Source organism: Schistocerca nitens, chromosome 8 (genome assembly GCF_023898315.1).
Source record: "Schistocerca nitens isolate TAMUIC-IGC-003100 chromosome 8, iqSchNite1.1, whole genome shotgun sequence".
Taxonomy (NCBI): Eukaryota; Metazoa; Arthropoda; class Insecta; order Orthoptera; family Acrididae; genus Schistocerca; species Schistocerca nitens.
This window is the reverse complement of record NC_064621.1, coordinates 169,533,309-169,547,224: the sequence shown is the minus strand read 5'-3', so window position 1 is coordinate 169,547,224 and position 13,916 is coordinate 169,533,309. Positions and strand designations below refer to the sequence as shown.

Genomic DNA, 13,916 nt, shown 5'->3' with positions numbered 1-13,916 from the left:
AATGACAAAAAAAATGGAAATTGGCAAAGCAAGCAGCAGTAAATGTAGGAACTTATATCTAAACATAAAAAACCCACAAGCAGAAAAAATAGTACACTAAAGACAACAATGCAGATAATGGAAATGTATATTCACATCTTAATGTCTATCTAATTAAAGTGGTTCACCACAACAACTTATTGTAAAAAAAATATTACCATGTACTTGAAAAGAAAATTATGTATGCAGTTACTGTTACTAGTCACTTTCTTCTTGTTGTTTCCTTTCCAAGTGCTCCTTTTTTGAAGAATGTGGATCATAAAATTACTATTTAACAGATCTGTTGACAGAAAGTGTTCACATTAGCAAATGCATTTAATTTTATTTTATGAAACCAATGCTGCAAGACAGCTGGAAACCAGATATCAAATGAAATAAGGAACTATGTACAAAGTAAAGCATAAAAATATCATTCACTAGTCATGAGGCATTTCATAAGTTAGTAGAAATTCTCTCAATTCTCGTAGAAAGACACTTGTCCTAATCAGGTGTGCAGATGTACGAATATTTCCCATCAATTCATAAGCATTTCAGTAAGTAGCACACAGTACGAGTAGTCATATTTTTCCAAGTAATGAGCGTGTTGTATTTGCAATGCTTTCTATGAAGGAATGTCAATAGCGAGGATAATGGCCTCTTTTTTTCTCCACCTGTGCCTCTGAAAGGCACACACTAATGACTTTTTCCCAGGCGACTGTCGCGCAGCTGGGTGCCCACGACGCATTACGTGAAGGTGGTCACTTAACTTTCTTACCGAAATATTTAGGACATCAGTTTGCACTACAGTGACAGTCTCATATAAAAAATTTCACAGGTCGAGAATTTGCGTTGCAAATGTGTAGAAACAAAATCCTGTAAATATAAAAGTGTCCAAAAAATTTTCGGCGGCATTGTGATACATTCATGCATATACACATATTTCATAAAACTTAAAGTACGATTCTTGGTTTCCACTACTCCTTATTCCTTACCTTATTACACATGTACATATTCGTCGACACGTCAGTCTTGCGACGACACTTCAATATTTCATCATAATAAACTCATAGCATAATCAAATTACTCATATATCATTAGCTTATTGATCATAAACATACCTCAAAAGCATAATACACATCTTCATCGTAATAGTAACACCATAACACCTCAGCCAAATCTCAAAAACGTCGTAGCTTTCTGCAATAATTTCAAAACCTAAAAAAATTCTCTGTTCATTTCAATAGTGTCATCTACCTCAAATGTACTTTAAAAATCATGATCCCATACAAAATACATCATTCAAAGCTCTCATAGTATCACAATGGTTCCAAAAAAATATGAGCAGTTCACACAGTACAGACAAAATACAATTTCATAAGTGTGAAGTTGTCCAACTGTGTAATTACGTAAACATCTGTCACTGATGTAGTAAAAACAAATGTTTGTTTCTCTCAGTTAAATGATCAGATAGCTGTGTAATTCTGTGTTGGAGAAATATGGTACCGATGTGTAAAGTTGTATAAGCAAATACCATATTAGCTAGGGCTCCTTGTGCTTGCGAAAGACATGGTACACAAAGTAAGCGTGTACCCCCCTGAGGATTAATGTAATTATACCCTTAGGTGTTACAGATTACAGCAATGGAATGAAATGTATCACGGAAAACTTTCTTTGTAATTCAAAAATCTTGAAAAATAAATGGTTTAAGTACAAAATTAATCACTCGGATGCGTGTCCTGTAGCGCTAAATGTGCGTCTTGCTGTAAGATAATTCTGTGGAAGTGTCGTAGTTATCGTCCTCTGTAAGCAAAGTTCTGCTGAAGTCAATGTACTTACCTCATCATAAACGAAAGTGAAATGCTTTGCGTATAGATATCGTAGTTATTACGTACCTTACCGTGATCAAGAAAGTACTCTAGTGTAACGTATTGTTGTGCTACGAAAAAGGCTGTCTCATTGTAGCTATACCACAAAAGTTACTACTAAAACATGTTTTACTTTCTAGAATAATACAGAAAAACTGTACAGATATAAAACAGATACAGCGCAAAAGCAATAATATGAATTGTGTCACTCATTGGTAGCGTCGTGATATAATCGTGTAGTTGTCAAATAAACTAAACACTGTGTCATCTGATATCTCTCAGAAAGTACTTTTAATCCAGAATGTATTTTCAAGTAAACCAAAATGTTGCATTAAAATCTCATTAGCAGTACCGGTACTTGTTCTAAGTATGTGAGCCTTATGGTCGTTACGTAATCGTGCCACTAACAAGCAAGGATGTACACACACAACAACACTGTGTCGTCTGTTCACTATAACATTGCATTTGTAATTAGTGTCAAAATATGTTCCCTAGGTTATAGACTGGAGAGTTCATTTTAAAACATCGTTACATGTTAACAGTTTCTAAGTGTGACAAAGAGTCCTAGTAACGTGAAGTGAAAAATTTTATATTAAAGACTAAATTTACATGTGAAATGTGGTGCAATCCTTTACTCTTCCTAGTACGCAGAGTTTCAACTTCAACGCAATTATCATGTGGTATACGTCGGATTCTGTAAGGTCCATTGTAAATCAGAAAGAATTTGTGACTCAAGTGTTTCTTCTTATGTGACAATGAATGAGCTTTAATGAGAACTTTCTGACCAATATATAATTTCTTTGCATTTGCTTTACCGTGTAGTTTTTTTCTTTTGTCTGCTGCAGATTTTATATTTTTAATAGCCAAATCAATTATGTCTTTGTGTCGAAGTTTACGTGTATTCGGGAAAGGTACAAGCTCTCTGATTCTGTTCGGTGGTTCTTCATTCTTCAGTACAAGAGTAGGTGGTAAAGCAGTGGAGTCATGAGGCATTTCATTCAGCACATTTTGAAATAAGTGTAAATATCTGTCCCAATGCTGATGCTTTCTGTGACAATAAAGTCTGCAAAGCTTATTGATTTCTTTCATAATCCGTTAAGACGGGTCACAATGTGGTGAGTACAATGAAATAAAAACAGGTTTGATTTTATGGTTCCGAAGCATGCGTGACCAAACAGCAGATCTGAATTGCGGTCCGTTATCTGGAATGACTTTAGCAACATGGCCAACTTCACGTAAGAAATTTTTAACAAAGGCATTGGATACAGACCGTCCAGTGGCTTTACGTAACGGAGTGAAAGAAACAAATTTTGAAGTAAGTTCAACAGCGACTAGAACGTACGAAAATCCATTCGATGTTCTGACAAGGGGTCCCAAGACATCAACAGCAGCAAATTCTTTTAATTTAGAAGGAATGATTGGAAACAACGGAGCACGATGTGAGATAGTAGATGGTTTCGCCTTTTGACAAAGTTTACAAATAGACAAGACTCTTCGAATTCTCTTTTCTATATTGTTAAAATAACAAGTCGTTCGAAGAATATGATAACATTTTCGTGGACCAAAATGTGCGTAGCTGAAATGAATGTACCAAATGAGCTTATTAACAAAATCGTCTGGAAAGCAAAGTACCCATAGCTTGTCATCAACAGTGCAGCGTTTGAAGAGTATGTTGTTTCTAACCAGATAATGATGCCGAATCTGAGTGTGCGTCTTTTCATGCCATTTACTTTTGATGTCTTTCCAAATCGGATCTTTATCTTGTTCATGAGCAATGTCCTTTAAAGATGTGGTGATGAAGTTTTCAAAGGCGACTTTCTGAATGTAAAGAATACTGAAATTTTTCTCGAGGTTGCCTTCTGTGTTACTTTCCTCAAGCCCAGCTGGTGCGCATGACAGTGCGTCCGCAACAACGTTCTCCTTGCCGGGAATATAGACTATTGTGAAGTGGAATTCTTGCAGAAACAATGCCCAACGTTTTAACCTGTCATGATTTAATTTTGAAGACATAAGAAATTGTAGTGCACGATGATCACTGTATACTTTTACGTGCTTGCCAGAATTTTTTAAATGCCCAAATGATAGCTAAAGCTTCTAATTCAGTAACGGAATAATTTTTTTCAGATTTTATTAGCACTCGGCACCAAGACCGACTTTAGAAGAATCCATGCTAAGGCAGAAATCTTGTGACAGATCTGGATGAGCTAGTATTGGCGCGTTAAGTAGCGATTCTTTCAAGGAACTGAGTTCCAACTGTGCTTGTTCGTCCCAGTTCCAAATAGTATTTTTTCCAGTGAGAGAACAAAGTTTTGGTGTAACTAGAATTTGCATATTCAGAAAACGACGGTAAAAATTTACGAGACCTAGAAAACTGCGGACTTGTTTTTTTGTGGATGGAACTGGAATGGCTCTGATTGTTTCTAACTTATCAGGATCCGGCTGAATGCCTTCAGAAGAAAAAATATGTCCCAAAAACCTCACCTTTGACCTACCGAATTCAGACTTTTCCAAGTTAACTGTAATTCCAGATTCTGCAAAAATACGTAACAAATTGTTGAGGATGCGATTATGTTGTTCCCATGAGGCTTCTGCTATCAGAATATCGTCCACATATAAGGTGATGTGACGTTTTAAGAACTCAGGTAATATGGAATTTAGCCCGCGAATGAATGTTCAAACCAAAAGGAAGTTTCCGAAATTGATAACAAACGCCGAAACAAAGAAAAGCTGTGTATTTCCTACATTCTGGATGAAGTTCGACCTGATAAAAGCTGGATCTGAGATGAATAGAAAACAACACTTTTACACCATTAAAATTTTGAAGAAGTTCTTCCATCGTTTGCGGCCTGTCTGTTTCAGGAATAATGATAGTATTCATTTGTCTCGAATCTAAGACAAGTCTGATCGATCCATTTTTCTTCTCAACAACATGTAATGGATTGTTGTATGAGCTTACTGCAGGCTCAATAATGCCCTCGTCAAGCATAGATTGTATTTCTGTTCTAACACGGTCCCTATAATGTGCTGGAATTACGTATGGTCTAACACAAAATTTAGTATGCTCACGAACACGAAATTGGTATTGAAATCCCTTGATTGTTCCTGTTTTGTGAGTAAAAACTGTGGAATGTGCTTGTAAAATCTCAAAAAGGTCCTGCCTATCAGTGTCATTACAATTCTCAATTGTTTGAATTTTATTCTGAATTAACTCATTAGTTTCAAATATGTCGTCGATATCATCCCTGTCAGTACTTGCAGAGTGATTGGTAGTGTCTAGTTCCGTAGAAAATTCCGAACTGTTGTCTAACAGAAGGTAAAGCCGATTAATTTCCTCGTCATGGTTGGAGAGCCAATCTTCAAATTTCAAAACTATTGACTTATCTTCTTTCTCTAAACTTATTTCAGCATCGTGAAAGTTTAAGATTGCTTTGTATTCATTCAAAAAGTCTACTCCCAATATAATTTCCGTCGACAATAATGGAACAATAAGAAAGTTCATAGAGAAGCTATGGCTTTGACAAAAGAATTCTACGTTGGTTTGTTGGCGTACATCTACACTTTTTCCAACGATCGCACCTTGTAATTTAATCTTACGTAACGGAAGTGTGGGGCAATCGTTCGATTTGTTGCATTTACTAAAGGCTGTTTCACTAATTACTGAAATGGGACTGCCAGAGTCAAGTACTGCAGTAAATGTTACGTCATTTACTGTAATGTGAATCACAGGATATGCAATGTTGTTATGTTTTACGTCGTGTTCCTGGAGTAAGATGTCCCTAATGTCTTCCATTTTTATGTAATTACTAGCTATGGCAGCTGCGTCGTCAGTTTCATAAGTACGTTTTGTGGCTGCCAGCGGTGGGAGTCATTGCCTATTGTCTCTTTGTTGGCGCGCGTCGTTATTGGGATTTGGAGACCTAACGTCTACAAATTCACATTGTCGAGAGGGCCCTGCCCTGTTTGAATCCCGCTAGTTCTGATGCAATTCGGGTCTGTCGTTACGATCATATCGTCTGTCGTCATGTCGGTAGATTCCATAGTTTCTTTCTTGTCGGTCACATGGTGGAGAATTTATCCCTGAATAGTAACTGCGCACTGGACAGTTGCGTCTAAAGTTATTTTGTCTCCCTTGATAATAATTATTTTGGTTCCCATATTGTCTGTTTCTCTGATTGTCTCTGTGATAGTCACTACTGCGGAGAGGTGATCTTTCCCTGTAATTATTACTATTCTGCCAACGGTTGTCATACGGGTGATGTCTGTTTTGGCCACGATTTGTGTTGTGAGAATAGCCTTGTTGTGTCCAGTTATTATTTCTTTCATCGCGGAATTGCGACGGATGTGACCTGTAATTCTTGTGTTCCTGTTTTCGCGTTCCGCGATTGTCAGTGTCAATTTCTAATTCTTGTAAGAGTCCCTGAAAAGCTTCAATGTCGTCTTTGCAACGTCCTGCCAAAATAATATGTCGTAAATGTTCAGGTAATTTGATTAAGCAAATGCGGATGAGTTCTGAGGGGCTGTATGGGTTTGACAGGTACTGATTCTTGTGCAACATGTCTTCAAAATATTTCACAAGACTGGAAAATTCAGATTGTTCGAAATGTTTCATCATTATGATGCTATGTTTTACTCGGTCTTGTGTAGCTTGAGACCAATATGCTGAGAGGAAGGCATGATAAAACTCTCCTTCACTGTGGCAATCGTGAATGACCGACCGCATTCTTACAGCTGGTTCATTCTCTAAATAGCCACACATAAATTCTAATCTGTGTTCTAACGACCAGTTGGGAGGAAAACAATGAGAGAATTGATGGAGCCATGCTTGTGGATGAATATCGTTGCCAGAATTCTTAAATGTTTTGAATTTACGTGTAGTAATGAACAGCTTATAGTCAAAGTCATCATGTCGGCGAGTCGCATATCGGTCATTGTTACGTCGTTTCGGCGGTTCCATTTCAAAATTCGGTGCACCTTGTCAATTTCTTTCATAATTTCCGAAAGGCGCTGTGTTATTATTTTGTGGCTGTTCCGTATTTCTATGTCCCTCTTCCCGTATTGGAGCGCGAGTGTCCTCTAAAATATGTAATTCTTGTATTACCTGTGTCAACTTATCTTGTACTTCCCGGATTTCTCTTCGGTGTTGCGTATTAATTTGATTCTGATTTTGTTTGAACTTGCTAATTTGTTCGCACTCTTCTGTGTCATTGAAGACTACCGGTTTTGTGTCATTCAGATTATCATCTACATTCGTAGATAAATTATTTAGCTGATCCGAAAGTTCAACTACTTTGATAATGAACTAATTTCCTCCATGTGTCTTTCTGAACCAATTTTCAGAGTATCTACTGTGTCCTTTAAGTTTTCCTGAGTTTTTGCAAGTTGCGTAACCGAATCGGTAGATGCAACTGAGTCAATTTTAGCTTGCAAGGTGTCGTGATTTTCATGAAGAATAGTTTGCAGTTCCTTTATGGCTGCTTCGTGATTCTGTAATGCATTTTCATGACGCGAAAAAATAGGTTGGAAATGCTCACAAATTTATGTTTTTACGTCATTACAGACTTTTTGACATTTCGCTTCCATTTTATGTAACTCAGTAGTTAAATCTTCACGTGTTTGTTCAAGCGTGGTGTCTAACTTCCGAAGATTTTGTTCCATTGTGTCTAACTTTTGAAGCTTTTGCTGTGTTTGTCTCTGATTTTGTTCCTTGTGTCTAACTTTTGAAGATTTTGTTCCATTGTGTCTAACTGTTGCTGCGTTTGTCTCTGATTTTGTTTCATTTGCTCCATTAATTGCAATAATAATGTATTAGTGTCTGAAATCTGTTCCTCTATGCTTTTCGGCAGTGCATTTGCACCGGCAACATTCACATTTTGACGAGCAGAAAATGTGTCTTGACTTATTTTAGAAAACGGTGAGGACCCAAAACCTGAGTCTACAGTATTTGCAATATTGTGTTCTGTCATTTCGGATTCCTGAGACGAGCTGTTGCCGACCGATCGATCGAGAATGCTTCCCTGTTCACTACTTGTTTCACCGTCTACACCTCCCGGCGGGGTCAGGGATTTTCTCTGTCTCGTGATGACTGGGTGTTATGTAATGTCCTTAGGTTAGTTAGGTTTAAGTAGTTCTAAGTTCTAGGGGACTGATGACCATAGATATTAAGTCCCATAGTGCTCAGAGCCATCACTGTCTACACCAATATTTGCCGCCCGCTTCATTTCCCTATGCACAATTACCAAATTACTAGTTTGAACATTAGTTAATTCATTACACGGTGGCGCTAACACACAGCTTTCATCTTCACTGTCATTTCTCAGTTTACTTTGGAGCCTAGTATTACGTTTTTCACACGCCATTATTGTCACAATATTTCACACGACAACAAAGAAAAGCACAATTTGAAGAGCAAAATAAGAAAACACATTAACATAGCACTGAAAATAATATCTAGTTAATTGCAAGCGCAGCTGCGAAATACTTGGTGCAAATCTACATGCATGCCACAAGTGTTTTACTGTACAACAATGAAAAACTACAACTACAAAGGAAATTCTCTCTATAATTACGCGCTAGCAATAAACAATAGCTACACTAATTACACAAACTACAAGAAAAAAATCTGAAGATTCCAGTGAGGTATCCTGGCAGGGTCGACATATGAAAGGTCCCCTTAGAAAAATTGTACAAGACTGTGCTTAAACTGACACACAATATTTTTGGCGCAACGCAATCTGACTTTCAGTAATCCCTACAAAAGAATGGCCCTGACTAACATTAACCTATACGTTTCACAAATCACTTACCTCACAAAAATCTTCGTTACTCGAACTACTGCAATACAGCGAGCGCCACTACTGCCAGCTAAATAAAAGATTCAAACTACTGAAGGCACTAACTACTGATAGGCATAGTTAGCAAATGAAAGATTTTGATAGACAACAAACAATGTATTTACCTCAATAGTGTTCAAAAATGATAATATATATACAGCAGTTCATGACATCCATTCTTACAAATGTACTGTTTCTGATGGACACACGTCCAGATCATCCGCTCTCAAAAATGCGCCATCTCACTTCCCCACATCCACCACTGCTGGCGGCTCACCTCCAACTGCGCAACGCTACGCGCTGTTAACAGCTAACTGCCCAACACTACAATGGCGAGTATTACAACAATGCCAACCAGCCACTGACTGCACACAGCACAGCCAGTGATTTTCATACAGAGCGCTACGTGGCGTTACCAATATAAGAAACCTAAACAGCCTACTTACAAACTCTCTCAGAGTCACGCTAAAGAGTACAATGGAAGTTTCGCAGTATTTTTGATCAAAGGTTTTAAGTACTTAATGACAGGAAAATTCAACCAAGACCTTCCGGAACGTTATTTTGGAATTTTGTGGTCTATAAATTGTGATGACCATCCATCAACTGTAGGTTTTCTGCTACTACATATGTCACATTGTATGTATGTCCCCGTTAAGATGACTATATCTGCATCTGTTAACTGGGAGCCGAATTCAGAATCACGTCATAAAGACAACATGGTTGTAGCGGACTGGGAAAATGATCTTATATTTATATGAAGATAGTACCTGTTCTCGAAAGAACCGATACCATTGATGACCATGTAGCTTCTCTCGAATAAATGATAATTAATTGAAACCCTCAGCTGACGACAGGTGTTGTTGAAATACCTCGATGGGGACAGGTGAAAATGTGTGCCCCGACTGGGACTCGAACCCGTGGTCTCCTGCTTATATGGTAGACGCTCTATCCATCTGGGCCAACGAGGATACAGACGAACAGCGCGACTGCTGGGACTTATCCCTTCCACGCTTCCCGTGAGACCCATATTTCCAAAAGTCCACAGTTCTACATATGTAATGTACCTATTTCTTATACAGACAACATTCCAAAACAATGTTTAGTTTATTACATAGCAGGGTAAATCGTCAAAAAACTTAATAAAGAGAGCGGCTGTGTGAAGTGTGTTGAAACCCTTGAGAGTGAACTGTCGGCTGAGACAATAGCTGCAACCTTCACTGCCATAAAGGACTTCGGCTCAATAAACGGTGTTTCTTATTTGACTAACTCGTCCGAACGCGTTTTCATCATTCTTTTACAGGTTGAAGTAGTTCTTGAAAAGAAACTGTCTTCCAATCAAATCAATGGGGTGATATATTTTATGAGTGTTTGGACAGCACTGAGGAAATTGAATGCGGAAAAGAGGATTTAGGTTATTGTGTGGAACATAAACTTGACCTTGCTGGTAAATTTATTTTCCGTTTCGTGAAGTGCCGCTTTTTATTTCGCACGGAAGAAATCAACAAACAGCTCTTGTCATCGAAGACTGCGAAGTCCTCAGGCAAGCTTTCCGAAGTTAATTAACAGCTACAAATTATATGGGTGAGTTTATATTATCTTTTATTTCCTATGTTTTAGTTTGTATTATTGATTGGTATGCGCCCCAATAGATGATTATTTCCATAATAAGCTGTATTTGATTTTCGTCAGTGTATTTTATTGGCTTATTATACGTGACCCTATGTTTCGTAATAGCCTTAAAGTACGTCAACGTTTTACATTTTCAATGCAGTTTGCATAGTTCACTTGTCTTAATCTTATCATATACAGCGTTTCAAAATTGTGTGAGATCCGACTAGTACATACACTCCTGGAAATGGAAAAAAGAACACATTGACACCGGTGTGTCAGACCCACCATACTTGCTCCGGACACTGCGAGAGGGCTGTACAAGCAATGATCACACGCACGGCACAGCGGACACACCAGGAACCGCGGTGTTGGCCGTCGAATGGCGCTAGCTGCGCAGCATTTGTGCACCGCCGCCGTCAGTGTCAGCCAGTTTGCCGTGGCATACGGAGCTCCATCGCAGTCTTTAACACTGGTAGCATGCCGCGACAGCGTGGACGTGAACCGTATGTGCAGTTGACGGACTTTGAGCGAGGGCGTATAGTGGGCATGCGGGAGGCCGGGTGGACGTACCGCCGAATTGCTCAACACGTGGGGCGTGAGGTCTCCACAGTACATCGATGTTGTCGCCAGTGGTCGGCGGAAGGTGCACGTGCCCGTCGACCTGGGACCGGACCGCAGCGACGCACGGATGCACGCCAAGACCGTAGGATCCTACGCAGTGCCGTAGGGGACCGCACCGCCACTTCCCAGCAAATTAGGGACACTGTTGCTCCTGGGGTATCGGCGAGGACCATTCGCAACCGTCTCCATGAAGCTGGGCTACGGTACCCCACACCGTTAGGCCGTCTTCCGCTCACGCCCCAACATCGTGCAGCCCGCCTCCAGTGGTGTCGCGACAGGCGTGAATGGAGGGACGAATGGAGACGTGTCGTCTTCAGCGATGAGAGTCGCTTCTGCCTTGGTGCCAATGATGGTCGTATGCGTGTTTGGCGCCGTGCAGGTGAGCGCCACAATCAGGACTGCATACGACCGAGGCACACAGGGCCAACACCCGGCATCATGGTGTGGGGAGCGATCTCCTACACTGGCCGTACACCACTGGTGATCGTCGAGGGGACACTGAATAGTGCACGGTACATCCAAACCGTCATCGAACCCATCGTTCTACCATTCCTAGACCGGCAAGGGAACTTGCTGTTCCGACAGGACAATGCACGTCCGCATGTATCCCGTGCCACCCAACGTGCTCTAGAAGGTGTAAGTCAACTACCCTGGCCAGAAAGATCTCCGGATCTGTCCCCCATTGAGCATGTTTGGGACTGGATGAAGCGTCGTCTCACGCGGTCTGCACGTCCAGCACGAACGCTGGTCCAACTGAGGCGCCAGGTGGAAATGGCATGGCAAGCCGTTCCACAGGACTACATCCAGCATCTCTACGATCGTCTCCATGGGAGAATAGTAGCCTGCATTGCTGCGAAAGGTGGATATACACTGTACTAGTGCCGACATTGTGCATGCTCTGTTGCCTGTGTCTATGTGCCTGTGGTTCTGTCAGTGTGATCATGTGAAGTATCTGACCCCAGGAATGTGTCAATAAAGTTTCCCCTTCCTGGGACAATGAATTCACGGTGTTCTTATTTCAATTTCCAGGAGTGTATATTGAAACGTTCGTTGCCCAGCGCTAAGTGATGGTAGAGCCGCCTAGCGGCAGGCCCGTGGAGATTTGATGAGAGCCTCTAAACGCTATGGTACTACATTATTTGTTGTGTTAAACCTTTAACTTAATATTATCCCTCTTAATGAGTTGATCCTTACAGCGTTTTAAATTCGGTCAATATTTATATGTAATACTTTGACTCTAATCATGTCATCGTTTCCCTCTCTACTCCATAATCCTCATATGCTGCCGTGTCTTTACCAACACATCCCACCAACCTTCCATTTACACACCCTCCCCGTGCTCTCCCAGCGAAACTTCAACCATCTTCCCCTCCCAGATCATGAACTCCACCCTGAAATTTACCCATCCTACCACCCATAGGCCCACTGCACCCAATCTACCGTATCAGGGCCTTTTCTCCCTCCCAACTACACATTTCCTTACCCTCTTTTTCCCCATTATGCCTTTCTTCCCCATCCCCCTTTTTCCCAACAACTGTTAATGTCACCATTTACCCCTCTACTCCACTCCATCTTCTGCACAACGTACACTCCTGCCCCATTGCTGCAATGCACCAGTCCTCCATCCTTATGCCACCACATTCCTATCCTTTTCACCGGCCAACCTTTTCCCTTCAACAATTAACTCCTTATCGCATGGCAAGGGACAGAAATGTGTTCCGGCAACATGTTTTAAAAGTACGTTTGTTGTATTGCATTTTACCCTTTATTATTGTTGTGTTTAGCTACCACTGCGAAAAGTTGTAAATCTCAAAACTTCCATTTTATTTTTTACATATAAGAGGTTTTAAATTCAGTGTATATATCACCGCTATTGCAATGCCCCACCCACGTTTATCATAATATGGATGTGTATTCGCCTTTAATTGTCTATGAGCTGCGATCGGACTCTTATATACTTTTGGGCAGACACTCGCGCGTAGTCAGAAATTAGCTTTCAGTTTACTGACTTCTCTCCAGAATGCAGAGCTTCTGTCTTACCACACAATTAGAATTCTGATTAAAGGAACCGAAAAGTGGCGTTATTAAAAACACTGAAGAGGAGAGCACAAATATTAACTGGCAACTCTTTGAGATGACGGTGTTACACTGCAAATGATTATTATGGACACTGCATGTGCTGAGTTAATTAGCAGGAAAACGAATACTTTCATATGCACAAACACTTCTGTTGTAAACTTTATACACTTATAATTAAATGTGCTGTGAAATATTCAGTGAACATAATGTGCTAAGCAGTGAAGTGCTTAACTAGTGAGATGGTGCTTTTGTTAGTAGTGTACCTAGCAATCATTACTTTTGCATTACTTCACAATATCTGATCACTCATGTGCTTCGTATTATTGTTAAAACATTACTCTTTAAGTCGAAACAAGCCTACAGTGATGCCATTAGACTTTCAGTAATCAGAAAAGCAATGTATCCTGCACAGACTGCACAGACTGTAAGTTACTTTCGTCACATGCAAACGAATTTATGAAATCGGCTACACTGAAATGCCACTACATCAATTTTCTGTTGTACGTAAGAAAAATTACGCAGTACCTGAATGAGATTTTCACTCTGCAGCGGAGTGTGAGCTGATATGAAACTTCCTGGCAGATTAAAACTGTGTGCGCCGACCGAGACTCGAACTCGGGACCTTTGCCTTTCGCGGGCAAGTGCTCTACCAACTGAGCTACCGAAGCCGCAGGAGAGCTTCTGTAAAGTTTGGAAGGTAGGAGACGAGATACTGGCAGAAGTAAAGCTGTGAGGGCCGGGCGTGAGTCGTGCTTCGGTAGCTCAGTTGGTAGAGCACTTGCCCGCGAAAGGCAAAGGTCCATCTTACGAGAATGAAAATCGTAACACACTGATACATTGAACTGATCCAATAAATCTTCAGGTGGTGAGTAATGCTTATATCCTCTAACGA

At 40.3% G+C, this 13,916-nt stretch overlaps 1 non-coding gene across 1 annotated transcript; it reads right to left on the bottom strand.

The window, feature by feature from the left end:
• Positions 1–13,618: 13,618 nt before the first annotated feature.
• Positions 13,619–13,692, bottom strand: Trnas-cga (transfer RNA serine (anticodon CGA)). Its single transcript has one exon. It is a non-coding gene; the product is annotated as a tRNA-Ser (tRNA).
• Between the last annotated feature and the right edge of the window lie 224 nt (positions 13,693–13,916).